The sequence below is a fragment of the Lissotriton vulgaris genome, chromosome 8 (assembly GCF_964263255.1).
Source record: "Lissotriton vulgaris chromosome 8, aLisVul1.2, whole genome shotgun sequence".
NCBI lineage: Eukaryota > Metazoa > Chordata > Amphibia > Caudata > Salamandridae > Lissotriton > Lissotriton vulgaris.
This window is the reverse complement of record NC_141696.1, coordinates 1,529,698,053-1,529,710,517: the sequence shown is the minus strand read 5'-3', so window position 1 is coordinate 1,529,710,517 and position 12,465 is coordinate 1,529,698,053. Positions and strand designations below refer to the sequence as shown.

Below are 12,465 nucleotides of genomic sequence, written 5' to 3'. Positions count from 1 at the left end.
TCTAGGTAATATAGTGCTAGTCCATTCAGAGTTAAAAAACACAACTACCTAACCTGGATCCCAAAAATGCTATTTACCCATTGCACCAGTTAACTGGGGAATGATACAGGACTCCTTAAAACATATCTCTACCATATGAGGTTAAAAATGCAGGTCCTGCATCTATTTTGTTAAATGGTTCAAATTAAAGTATGAAGACCCCAGCTATCAGAAGGCCGAAATAGCTTAGTTGGGAGAGCGTTAGACTGAAGATCTAAATGTCCCTGGTTCAATCCCGGGTTTCGGCACAGTTGAGAGGTTCCTTGCTTCTAACAAAATAGGTCTTGGAATCAGCTGTAGTACTTTTTCTCTATTCATCAAATTTTTTCCAACTGATCTACAGCACAATCAATTTAACATAGACTTTGCTTTATGTCCTCCTTCTAAACTTGCTTCCACCTCTCTTACCTTCAGGTTTGACAATGAATATTTCCCATTTCATGCTTTTTTGTAAAGTAAACTCTTGTCTGCATTACCTTCCACTTCCCCTTGAACACAGATGTCAGTAGTCAGATGACATTGCTTACCTACTCATGCCAAATATATCTGGGTAATATAGTGCTAGTCCATTCAGAGTTAAAAAAACAACTACCTAACCTGGATCCCAAAAATGCTATTTGCTCATTGCACCAGTTAATTGCGGAATGATACAGGACTCCTTAAAACATATCTCTACCATATGAGGTTAAAAATCCAGGTCCTGCATCTATTTTGTTAAATGGTTTAAATTAAAGTATGAAGACCACAGCTATAAGCAGGCTGCAATAGCTCAGTTGGGAGAGCGTTAGACTGAAGATCTAAAGGTCCCTGGTTCAATCCCGGGTTTCGGCACAGTTGAGAGGTTCCTTGCTTCTAACAAAATAGGTCTTGGAATCAGCTGTAGTACTTTTTTCTCTATCAACATTTTTATCAACTGATCTACAAAATGATCAATTCAACATAGACTTTGCTTTCTGTCCTCCTTTTAAACTTTCTTCCACCTCTCTTACCTTCAGGTTTGACAATGAATGTTTCCCATTTCGTCCTTTTTTGTAAAGTAAACTCTTGTCTGCATCACATTCCACTTCCCCTTGAACACAGATGTCAGTAGTCAGATGACATTGCTTACCTACTCATGCCAAATATATGTGGGTAATATAGTGCTAGTCCATTCAGAGTTAAAAAAACAACTACCTAACCTGGATCCCAAAAATGCTATGTGCCCATTGCACCAGTTAATTGCGGAATGATACAAGACTCCTTAAAACATATCTCTACCATATGAGGTTAAAAATCCAGGTCCTGCATCTATTTTGTTAAATGGTTTAAATTAAAGTATGAAGACCACAGCTATAAGCAGGTCGCAATAGCTCAGTTGGGAGAGCGTTAGACTGAAGATCTAAAGGTCCCTGGTTCAATCCCGGGTTTCGGCACAGTTGAGAGGTTCCTTGCTTCTAACAAAATAGGTCTTGGAATCAGCTGTAGTACTTTTTTCTCTATCAACATTTTTATCAACTGATCTACAAAATGATCAATTCAACATAGACTTTGCTTTCTGTCCTCCTTTTAAACTTTCTTCCACCTATCTTGCCTTCAGGTTTGACAATGAATGTTTCCCATTTCGTCCTTTTTTGTAAAGTAAACTCTTGTCTGCATCACATTCCACTTCCCCTTGAACACAGATGTCAGTAGTCAGATGACATTGCTTACCTACTCATGCCAAATATATCTAGGTAATATAGAGCTAGTCCATTCAGAGTTAAAAAAACAACTACCTAACCTGGATCCCAAAAATGCTATTTACCCATTGCACCAGTTAACTGGGGAATGATACAGGACTCCTTAAAACATATCTCTACCATATGAGGTTAAAAATCCAGGTCCTGCATCTATTTTGGTAAATGGTTCAAATTAAAGTATGAAGACCCCAGCTATCAGAAGGCCGAAATAGCTTAGTTGGGAGAGTGTTAGACTGAAGATCTAAAGGTCCCTGGTTCAATCCCGGGTTTCGGCACAGTTGAGAGGTTCCTTGCTTCTAACAAAATAGGTCTTGGAATCAGCTGTAGTACTTTTTCTCTATTCATCAAATTTTTTCCAACTGATCTACAGCACAATCAATTTAACATAGACTTTGCTTTATGTCCTCCTTCTAAACTTGCTTCCACCTCTCTTACCTTCAGGTTTGACAATGAATATTTCCCATTTCATGCTTTTTTGTAAAGTAAACTCTTGTCTGCATTACCTTCCACTTCCCCTTGAACACAGATGTCAGTAGTCAGATGACATTGCTTACCTACTCATGCCACATATATCTGGGTAATATAGTGCTAGTCCATTCAGAGTTAAAAAAACAACTACCTAACCTGGATCCCAAAAATGCTATTTGCTCATTGCACCAGTTAATTGCGGAATGATACAGGACTCCTTAAAACATATCTCTACCATATGAGGTTAAAAATCCAGGTCCTGCATCTATTTTGTTAAATGGTTTAAATTAAAGTATGAAGACCACAGCTATAAGCAGGCCGCAATAGCTCAGTTGGGAGAGCGTTAGACTGAAGATCTAAAGGTCCCTGGTTCAATCCCGGGTTTCGGCACAGTTGAGAGGTTCCTTGCTTCTAACAAAATAGGTCTTGGAATCAGCTGTAGTACTTTTTTCTCTATCAACATTTTTATCAACTGATCTACAAAATGATCAATTCAACATAGACTTTGCTTTCTGTCCTCCTTTTAAACTTTCTTCCACCTATCTTGCCTTCAGGTTTGACAATGAATGTTTCCCATTTCGTCCTTTTTTGTAAAGTAAACTCTTGTCTGCATCACATTCCACTTCCCCTTGAACACAGATGTCAGTAGTCAGATGACATTGCTTACCTACTCATGCCAAATATATCTAGGTAATATAGTGCTAGTCCATTCAGAAACACAACTACCTAACCTGGATCCCAAAAATGCTATTTACCCATTGCACCAGTTAACTGGGGAATGATACAGGACTCCTTAAAACATATCTCTACCATATGAGGTTAAAAATCCAGGTCCTGCATCTATTTTGTTAAATGGTTCAAATTAAAGTATGAAGACCCCAGCTATCAGAAGGCCGAAATAGCTCAGTTGGGAGAGCGTTAGACTGAAGATCTAAAGGTCCCTGGTTCAATCCCGGGTTTCGGCACAGTTGAGAGGTTCCTTGCTTCTAACAAAATAGGTCTTGGAATCAGCTGTAGTACTTTTTCTCTATTCATCAAATTTTTTCCAACTGATCTACAACACAATCAATTTAACATAGACTTTGCTTTATGTCCTCCTTCTAAACTTGCTTCCACCTCTCTTACCTTCAGGTTTGACAATGAATGTTTCCCATTTCGTGCTTTTTTGTAAAGTAAACTCTTGTCTGCATCACATTCCACTTCCCCTTGAACACAGATGTCAGTAGTCAGATGACATTGCTTACCTACTCATGCCAAATATATCTAGGTAATATAGTGCTAGTCCATTCAGAGTTAAAAAAACAACTACCTAACCTGGATCCCAAAAATGCTATTTACCCATTGCACCAGTTAACTGGGGAATGATACAGGACTCCTTAAAACATATCTCTACCATATGAGGTTAAAAATCCAGGTCCTGCATCTATTTTGTTAAATGGTTTAAATTAAAGTATGAAGACCACAGCTTTAAGCAGGCCGAAATAGCTCAGTTGGGAGAGCGTCAGACTGAAGATCTAAAGGTCCCTGGTTCAATCCTGGGTTTCGGCACAGTTGAGAGGTTCCTTGCTTCTAACAAAATAGGTCTTGGAATCAGCTGTAGTACTTTTTCTCTATTCATCAAATTTTTTCCAACTGATCTACAACACAATCAATTTAACATAGACTTTGCTTTATGTCCTCCTTCTAAACTTGCTTCCACCTCTCTTACCTTCAGGTTTGACAATGAATATTTCCCATTTCATGCTTTTTTGTAAAGTAAACTCTTGTCTGCATTACCTTCCACTTCCCCTTGAACACAGATGTCAGTAGTCAGATGACATTGCTTACATACTCATGCCAAATATATCTGGGTAATATAGTGCTAGTCCATTCAGAGTTAAAAAAACAACTACCTAACCTGGATCCCAAAAATGCTATTTGCTCATTGCACCAGTTAATTGCGGAATGATACAGGACTCCTTAAAACATATCTCTACCATATGAGGTTAAAAATCCAGGTCCTGCATCTATTTTGTTAAATGGTTTAAATTAAAGTATGAAGACCACAGCTATAAGCAGGCCGCAATAGCTCAGTTGGGAGAGCGTTAGACTGAAGATCTAAAGGTCCCTGGTTCAATCCCGGGTTTCGGCACAGTTGAGAGGTGCCTTGCTTCTAACAAAATAGGTCTTGGAATCAGCTGTAGTACTTTTTTCTCTATCAACATTTTTATCAACTGATCTACAAAATGATCAATTCAACATAGACTTTGCTTTCTGTCCTCCTTTTAAACTTTCTTCCACCTATCTTGCCTTCAGGTTTGACAATGAATGTTTCCCATTTCGTCCTTTTTTGTAAAGTAAACTCTTGTCTGCATCACATTCCACTTCCCCTTGAACACAGATGTCAGTAGTCAGATGACATTGCTTACCTACTCATGCCAAATATATCTAGGTAATATAGTGCTAGTCCATTCAGAGTTAAAAAAACAACTACCTAACCTGGATCCCAAAAATGCTATTTACCCATTGCACCAGTTAACTGGGGAATGATACAGGACTCCTTAAAACATATCTCTACCATATGAGGTTAAAAATCCAGGTCCTGCATCTATTTTGTTAAATGGTTCAAATTAAAGTATGAAGACCCTAGCTATCAGAAGGCCAAAATAGCTCAGTTGGGAGAGCGTTAGACTGAAGATCTAAAGGTCCCTGGTTCAATCCCGGGTTTCGGCACAGTTGAGAGGTTCCTTGCTTCTAATAAAATAGGTCTTGGAATCAGCTGTAGTACTTTTTCTCTATTCATCAAATTTTTTCCAACTGATCTACAACACAATCAATTTAACATAGACTTTGCTTTATGTCCTCCTTCTAAACTTGCTTCCACCTCTCTTACCTTCAGGTTTGACAATGAATATTTCCCATTTCATGCTTTTTTGTAAAGTAAACTCTTGTCTGCATTACCTTCCACTTCCCCTTGAACACAGATGTCAGTAGTCAGATGACATTGCTTACCTACTCATGCCAAATATATCTGGGTAATATAGTGCTAGTCCATTCAGAGTTAAAAAAACAACTACCTAACCTGGATCCAAAAAATGCTATTTACCCATTGCACCAGTTAATTGCGGAATGATACAGGACTCCTTAAAACATATCTCTACCATATGAGGTTAAAAATCCAGGTCCTGCATCTATTTTGTTAAATGGTTTAAATTAAAGTATGAAGACCACAGCTATGAGCAGGCCGAAATAGCTCAGTTGGGAGAGCGTTAGACTGAAGATCTAAAGGTCCCTGGTTCAATCCCGGGTTTCGGCACAGTTGAGAGGTTCCTTGATTCTAACAAAATAGGTCTTGGAATCAGCTGTAGTACTTTTTCTCTATTCATCAAATTTTTTCCAACTGATCTACAACACAATCAATTTAACATAGACTTTGCTTTATGTCCTCCTTCTAAACTTGCTTCCACCTCTCTTACCTTCAGGTTTGACAATTAATATTTCCCATTTCATGCTTTTTTGTAAAGTAAACTCTTGTCTGCATTACCTTCCACTTCCCCTTGAACACCGATGTCAGTAGTCAGATGACATTGCTTACCTACTCATGCCAAATATATCTGGGTAATATAGTGCTAGTCCATTCAGAGTTAAAAAAACAACTACCTAACCTGGATCCCAAAAATGCTATTTGCCCATTGCACCAGTTAATTGCGGAATGATACAGGACTCCTTAAAACATATCTCTACCGTATGAGGTTAAAAATCCAGGTCCTGCATCTATTTTGTTAAATGGTTTAAATTAAAGTATGAAGAACACAGCTATAAGCAGGCCGCAGTAGCTCAGTTGGGGGAGCGTTAGACTGAAGATCTAAAGGTCCCTGGTTCATTCCCGGGTTTCGGCACAGTTGAGAGGTTCCTTGCTTCTAACAAAATAGGTCTTGGAATCAGCTGTAGTACTTTTTTCTCTATCAACATTTTTATCAACTGATCTACAAAATGATCAATTCAACATAGACTTTGCTTTCTGTCCTCCTTTTAAACTTTCTTCCACCTATCTTGCCTTCAGGTTTGACAATGAATGTTTCCCATTTCGTCCTTTTTTGTAAAGTAAACTCTTGTCTGCATCACACTCCACTTCCCCTTGAACACGGATGTCAGTAGTCAGATGACATTGCTTACCTACTCATGCCAAATATATCTAGGTAATATAGTGCTAGTCCATTCAGAGTTAAAAAAACAACTACCTAACCTGGATCCCAAAAATGCTATTTACCCATTGCACCAGTTAACTGGGGAATGATACAGGACTCCTTAAAACATATCTCTACCATATGAGGTTAAAAATCCAGGTCCTGCATCTATTTTGTTAAATGGTTCAAATTAAAGTATGATGACCCCAGCTATCAGAAGGCCGAAATAGCTCAGTTGGGAGAGCGTTAGACTGAAGATCTAAAGGTCCCTGGTTCAATCCCTGGTTTCGGCACAGTTGAGAGGTTCCTTGCTTCTAACAAAATAGGTCTTGGAATCAGCTGTAGTACTTTTTCTCTATTCATCAAATTTTTTCCAACTGATCTACAACACAATCAATTTAACATAGACTTTGCTTTATATCCTCCTTCTAAACTTGCTTCCACCTCTCTTACCTTCAGGTTTGACAATGAATATTTCCCATTTCATGCTTTTTTGTAAAGTAAACTCTTGTCTGCATTACCTTCCACTTCCCCTTGAACACAGATGTCAGTAGTCAGATGACATTGCTTGCCTACTCATGCCAAATATATCTGGGTAATATAGTGCTAGTCCATTCAGAGTTAAAAAAACAACTACCTAACCTGGATCCAAAAAATGCTATTTACCCATTGCACCAGTTAATTGCGGAATGATACAAGACTCCTTAAAACATATCTCTACGATATGAGGTTAAAAATCCAGGTCCTGCATCTATTTTGTTAAATGGTTTAATTTAAAGTATGAAGACCACAGCTGTAAGCAGGCCGAAATAGCTCAGTTGGGAGAGCGTTAGACTGAAGATCTAAAGGTCCCTGGTTCATTCCTGGGTTTTCGGCACAGTTGAGAGGTTCCTTGCTTCTTACAAAATAGGTCTTGGAATCAGCTGTAGTACTTTTTCTCTATTCATCAAATTTTTTCCAACTGATCTACAACACAATCAATTTAACATAGACTTTGCTTTATGTCCTCCTTCTAAACTTGCTTCCACCTCTCTTACCTTCAGGTTTGACAATGAATATTTCCCATTTCATGCTTTTTTGTAAAGTAAACTCTTGTCTGCATTACCTTCCACTTCCCCTTGAACACAGATGTCAGTAGTCAGATGACATTGCTTGCCTACTCATGCCAAATATATCTGGGTAATATAGTGCTAGTCCATTCAGAGTTAAAAAAACAACTACCTAACCTGGATCCAAAAAATGCTATTTACCCATTGCACCAGTTAATTGCGGAATGATACAAGACTCCTTAAAACATATCTCTACCATATGAGGTTAAAAATCCAGGTCCTGCATCTATTTTGTTAAATGATTTAAATTAAAGTATGAAGACCACAGCTATAAGCAGGCCGCAATAGCTCAGTTGGGAGAGCGTTAGACTGAAGATCTAAAGGTCCCTGGTTCAATCCCGGGTTTCAGCACAGTTGAGAGGTTCCTTGCTTCTAACAAAATAGGTCTTGGAATCAGCTGTAGTACTTTTTTCTCTATCAACATTTTTATCAACTGATCTACAAAATGATCAATTCAACATAGACTTTGCTTTCTGTCCTCCTTTTAAACTTTCTTCCACCTATCTTGCCTTCAGGTTTCACAATGAATGTTTCCCATTTCGTCCTTTTTTGTAAAGTAAACTCTTGTCTGCATCACATTCCACTTCCCCTTGAACACAGATGTCAGTAGTCAGATGACATTGCTTACCTACTCATGCCAAATATATCTAGGTAATATAGTGCTAGTCCATTCAGAGTTAAAAAAAAACAACTACCTAACCTGGATCCCAAAAATGCTATTTACCCATTGCTCCAGTTAACTGGGGAATGATACAGGACTCCTTAAAACATATCTCTACCATATGAGGTTAAAAATCCAGGTCCTGCATCTATTTTTTTAAATGGTTCAAATTAAAGTATGAAGACCCCAGCTATCAGAAGGCCGAAATAGCTCAGTTGGGAGAGCGTTAGACTGAAGATCTAAAGGTCCCTGGTTCAATCCCGGGTTTCGGCACAGTTGAGAGGTTCCTTGCTTCTAACAAAATAGGTCTTGGAATCAGCTGTAGTACTTTTTCTCTATTCATCAAATTTTTTCCAACTGATCTATAACACAATCAATTTAACATAGACTTTGCTTTATGTCCTCCTTCTAAACTTGCTTCCACCTCTCTTAACTTCAGGTTTGACAATGAATATTTCCCATTTCATGCTTTTTTGTAAAGTAAACTCTTGTCTGCATTACCTTCCACTTCCCCTTGAACACAGATGTCAGTAGTCAGATGACATTGCTTGCCTACTCATGCCAAATATATCTGGGTAATATAGTGCTAGTCCATTCAGAGTTAAAAAAACAACTACCTAACCTGGATCCAAAAAATGCTATTTACCCATTGCACCAGTTAATTGCGGAATGATACAGGACTCCTTAAAACATATCTCTACCATATGAGGTTAAAAATCCAGGTCCTGCATCTATTTTGTTAAATGATTTAAATTAAAGTATGAAGACCACAGCTTTAAGCAGGCCGCAATAGCTCAGTTGGGAGAGCGTTAGACTGAAGATCTAAAGGTCCCTGGTTCAATACCGGGTTTCGGCACAGTTGAGAGAGTCCTTGCTTCTAGCAAAATAGGTCTTGGAATCAGCTGTAGTACTTTTTTCTCTATCAACATTTTTATCAACTGATCTACAAAATGATCAATTCAACATAGACTTTGCTTTCTGTCCTCCTTTTAAACTTTCTTCCACCTATCTTGCCTTCAGGTTTCACAATGAATGTTTCCCATTTCGTCCTTTTTTGTAAAGTAAACTCTTGTCTGCATCACATTCCACTTCCCCTTGAACACAGATGTCAGTAGTCAGATGACATTGCTTACCTACTCATGCCAAATATATCTAGGTAATATAGTGCTAGTCCATTCAGAGTTAAAAAAACAACTACCTAACCTGGATCCCAAAAATGCTATTTACCCATTGCACCAGTTAACTGGGGAATGATACAGGACTCCTTAAAACATATCTCTACCATATGAGGTTAAAAATCCAGGTCCTGCATCTATTTTGTTAAATGGTTCAAATTAAAGTATGAAGACCCCAGCTATCAGAATGCGGAAATAGCTCAGTTGGGAGAGCGTTAGACTGAAGATCTAAAGGTCCCTGGTTCAATCCCGGGTTTCGGCACAGTTGAGAGGTTCCTTGCTTCTAACAAAATAGGTCTTGGAATCAGCTGTAGTACTTTTTCTCTATTCATCAAAGTTTTTCCAACTGATCTACAACACAATCAATTTAACATAGACTTTGCTTTATGTCCTCCTTCTAAACTTGCTTCCACCTCTCTTACCTTCAGGTTTGACAATGAATATTTCCCATTTCATGCTTTTTTGCAAAGTAAACTCTTGTCTGCATTACCTTCCCCTTGAACACAGATGTCAGTAGTCATATGACATTGCTTACCTACTCATGCCAAATATATCTGGGTAATATAGTGCTAGTCCATTCAGAGTTAAAAAAACAACTACCTAACCTGGATCCAAAAAATGCTATTTACCCATTGTACCAGTTAATTGCGGAATGATACAGGACTCCTTAAAACATATCTCTACCATATGAGGTTAAAAATCCAGGTCCTGCATCTATTTTGTTAAATGGTTTAAATTAAAGTATGAAGACCACAACTATAAGCAGGCCGAAATAGCTCAGTTGGGAGAGCGCTAGACTGAGGATCTAAAGGTCCCTGGTTCAATCCCGGGTTTCGGCACAGTTGAGAGGTTCTTTGCTTCTAACAAAATAGGTCTTGGAATCAGCTGTAGTACTTTTTCTCTATTCATCAAATTTTTTCCAACTGATCTACAACACAATCAATTTAACATAGACTTTGCTTTATGTCCTCCTTCTAAACTTGCTTCCACCTCTCTTACCTTCAGGTTTGACAATGAATATTTCCCATTTCATGCTTTTTTGTAAAGTAAACTCTTGTCTGCATTACCTTCCACCTCCCCTTGAATACAGATGTCAGTAGTCAGATGACATTGCTTACCTACTCATGCCAAATATATCTAGGTAATATAGTGCTAGTCCATTCAGAGTTAAAAAAAAACTACCTAACCTGGATCCCAAAAATGCTATTTACCCATTGCACCAGTTAACTGGGGAATGATACAGGACTCCTTAAAACATATCTCTACCATATGAGGTTAAAAATCCAGGTCCTGCATCTATTTTGTTAAATGGTTTAAATTAAAGTATGAAGACCACAGCTATAAGCAGGCCAAAATAGCTCAGTTGGGAGAGCGTTAGAATGAAGATCTAAAGGTCCCTGGTTCAATCCCGGGTTTCGGCACAGTTGAGAGGTTCCTTGCTTCTAACAAAATAGGTCTTGGAATCAGCTGTAGTACTTTTTCTCTATTCATCAAATTTTTTCCAACTGATCTACAACACAATCAATTTAACATAGACTTTGCTTTATGTCCTCCTTCTAAACTTGCTTCCACCTCTCTTACCTTCAGGTTTGACAATGAATATTTCCCATTTCATGCTTTTTTGTAAAGTAAACTCTTGTCTGCATTACCTTCCACCTCCCCTTGAATACAGATGTCAGTAGTCAGATGACATTGCTTACCTACTCATGCCAAATATATATGGGTAATATAGTGCTAGTCCATTCAGAGGTAAAAAAACAACTACCTAACCTGGATCCCAAAACTGCTATTTGCCCATTGCACCAGTTAATTGCGGAATGATACAGGACTCCTTAAAACATATCTCTACCATATGAGGTTAAAAATCCAGGTCCTGCATCTATTTTGTTAAATGGTTTAAATTAAAGTATGAAGACCACAGCTATAAGCAGGCTGCAATAGCTCAGTTGGGAGAGCGTTAGACTGAAGATCTAAAGCTCCCTGGTTCAATCCCGGGTTTCGGCACAGTTGAGAGGTTCCTTGCTTCGAACAAAATAGGTCTTGGAAAAAGCTGTAGTACTTTTATCTCTATCAACATTTTTATCAACTGATCTACAAAATGATCAATTCAACATAGACTTTGCTTTCTGTCCTCTTTTTAAACTTTCTTCCACCTATCTTGCCTTCAGGTTTGACAATGAATGTTTCCCATTTCGTCCTTTTTTGTAAAGTAAACTCTTGTCTGCATCACATTCCACTTCCCCTTGAACACAGATGTCAGTAGTCGGATGACATTGCTTACCTACTCATGCCAAATATATCTAGGTAATATAGTGCTAGTCCATTCAGAGTTAAAAAAACAACTACCTAACCTGGATCCCAAAAATGCTATTTACCCATTGCACCAGTTAACTGGGGAATGATACAGGACTCCTTAAAACATATCTCTACCATATGAGGTTAAAAATCCAGGTCCTGCATCTATTTTGTTAAATGGTTCAAATTAAAGTATGAAGACCACAGCTATCAGAATGCCGAAATAGCTCAGTTGGGAGAGTGTTAGACTGAAGATCTAAAGGTCCCTGGTTCAATCCCGGGTTTCGGCACAGTTGAGAGGTTCCTTGCTTCTAACAAAATAGGTCTTGGAATCAGCTGTAGTACTTTTTCTCTATTCATCAAATTTTTTCCAACTGATCTACAACACAATCAATTTAACATAGACTTTGCTTTATATCCTCCTTCTAAACTTGCTTCCACCTCTCTTACCTTCAGGTTTGACAATGAATATTTCCCATTTCATGCTTTTTTGTAAAGTAAACTCTTGTCTGCATTACCTTCCACTTCCCCTTGAACACAGATGTCAGTAGTCAGATGACATTGCTTACCTACTCATGCCAAATATATCTGGGTAATATAGTGCTAGTCCATTCAGAGTTAAAAAAACAACTACCTAACCTGGATCCCAAAAATGCTATTTACCCATTGCACCAGTTAATTGCAGAATGATACAGGACTCCTTAAAACATATCTCACCATATGAGGTTAAAAATCCAGGTCCTGCATCTATTTTGTTAAATGGTTTAAATTAAAGTATGAAGACCACAGCTATAAGCAGGCCGAAATAGCTAAGTTGGGAGAGCGTTAGACTGA

At 38.2% G+C, this 12,465-nt stretch overlaps 4 non-coding genes across 4 annotated transcripts; all 4 read left to right on the top strand.

The window, feature by feature from the left end:
• The first annotated feature begins 3,117 nt into the window (after positions 1-3,117).
• TRNAF-GAA (transfer RNA phenylalanine (anticodon GAA)) lies at positions 3,118-3,190 on the top strand. The gene has a single exon. It is a non-coding gene; the product is annotated as a tRNA-Phe (tRNA).
• A 2,257-nt stretch (positions 3,191-5,447) lies between these two features.
• TRNAF-GAA (transfer RNA phenylalanine (anticodon GAA)) lies at positions 5,448-5,520 on the top strand. The gene has a single exon. It is a non-coding gene; the product is annotated as a tRNA-Phe (tRNA).
• Positions 5,521-8,361: 2,841 nt separating this feature from the next.
• On the top strand, positions 8,362-8,434 carry TRNAF-GAA (transfer RNA phenylalanine (anticodon GAA)). The gene has a single exon. It is a non-coding gene; the product is annotated as a tRNA-Phe (tRNA).
• A 1,668-nt stretch (positions 8,435-10,102) lies between these two features.
• On the top strand, positions 10,103-10,175 carry TRNAL-GAG (transfer RNA leucine (anticodon GAG)). The gene has a single exon. It is a non-coding gene; the product is annotated as a tRNA-Leu (tRNA).
• Positions 10,176-12,465: the final 2,290 nt, after the last annotated feature.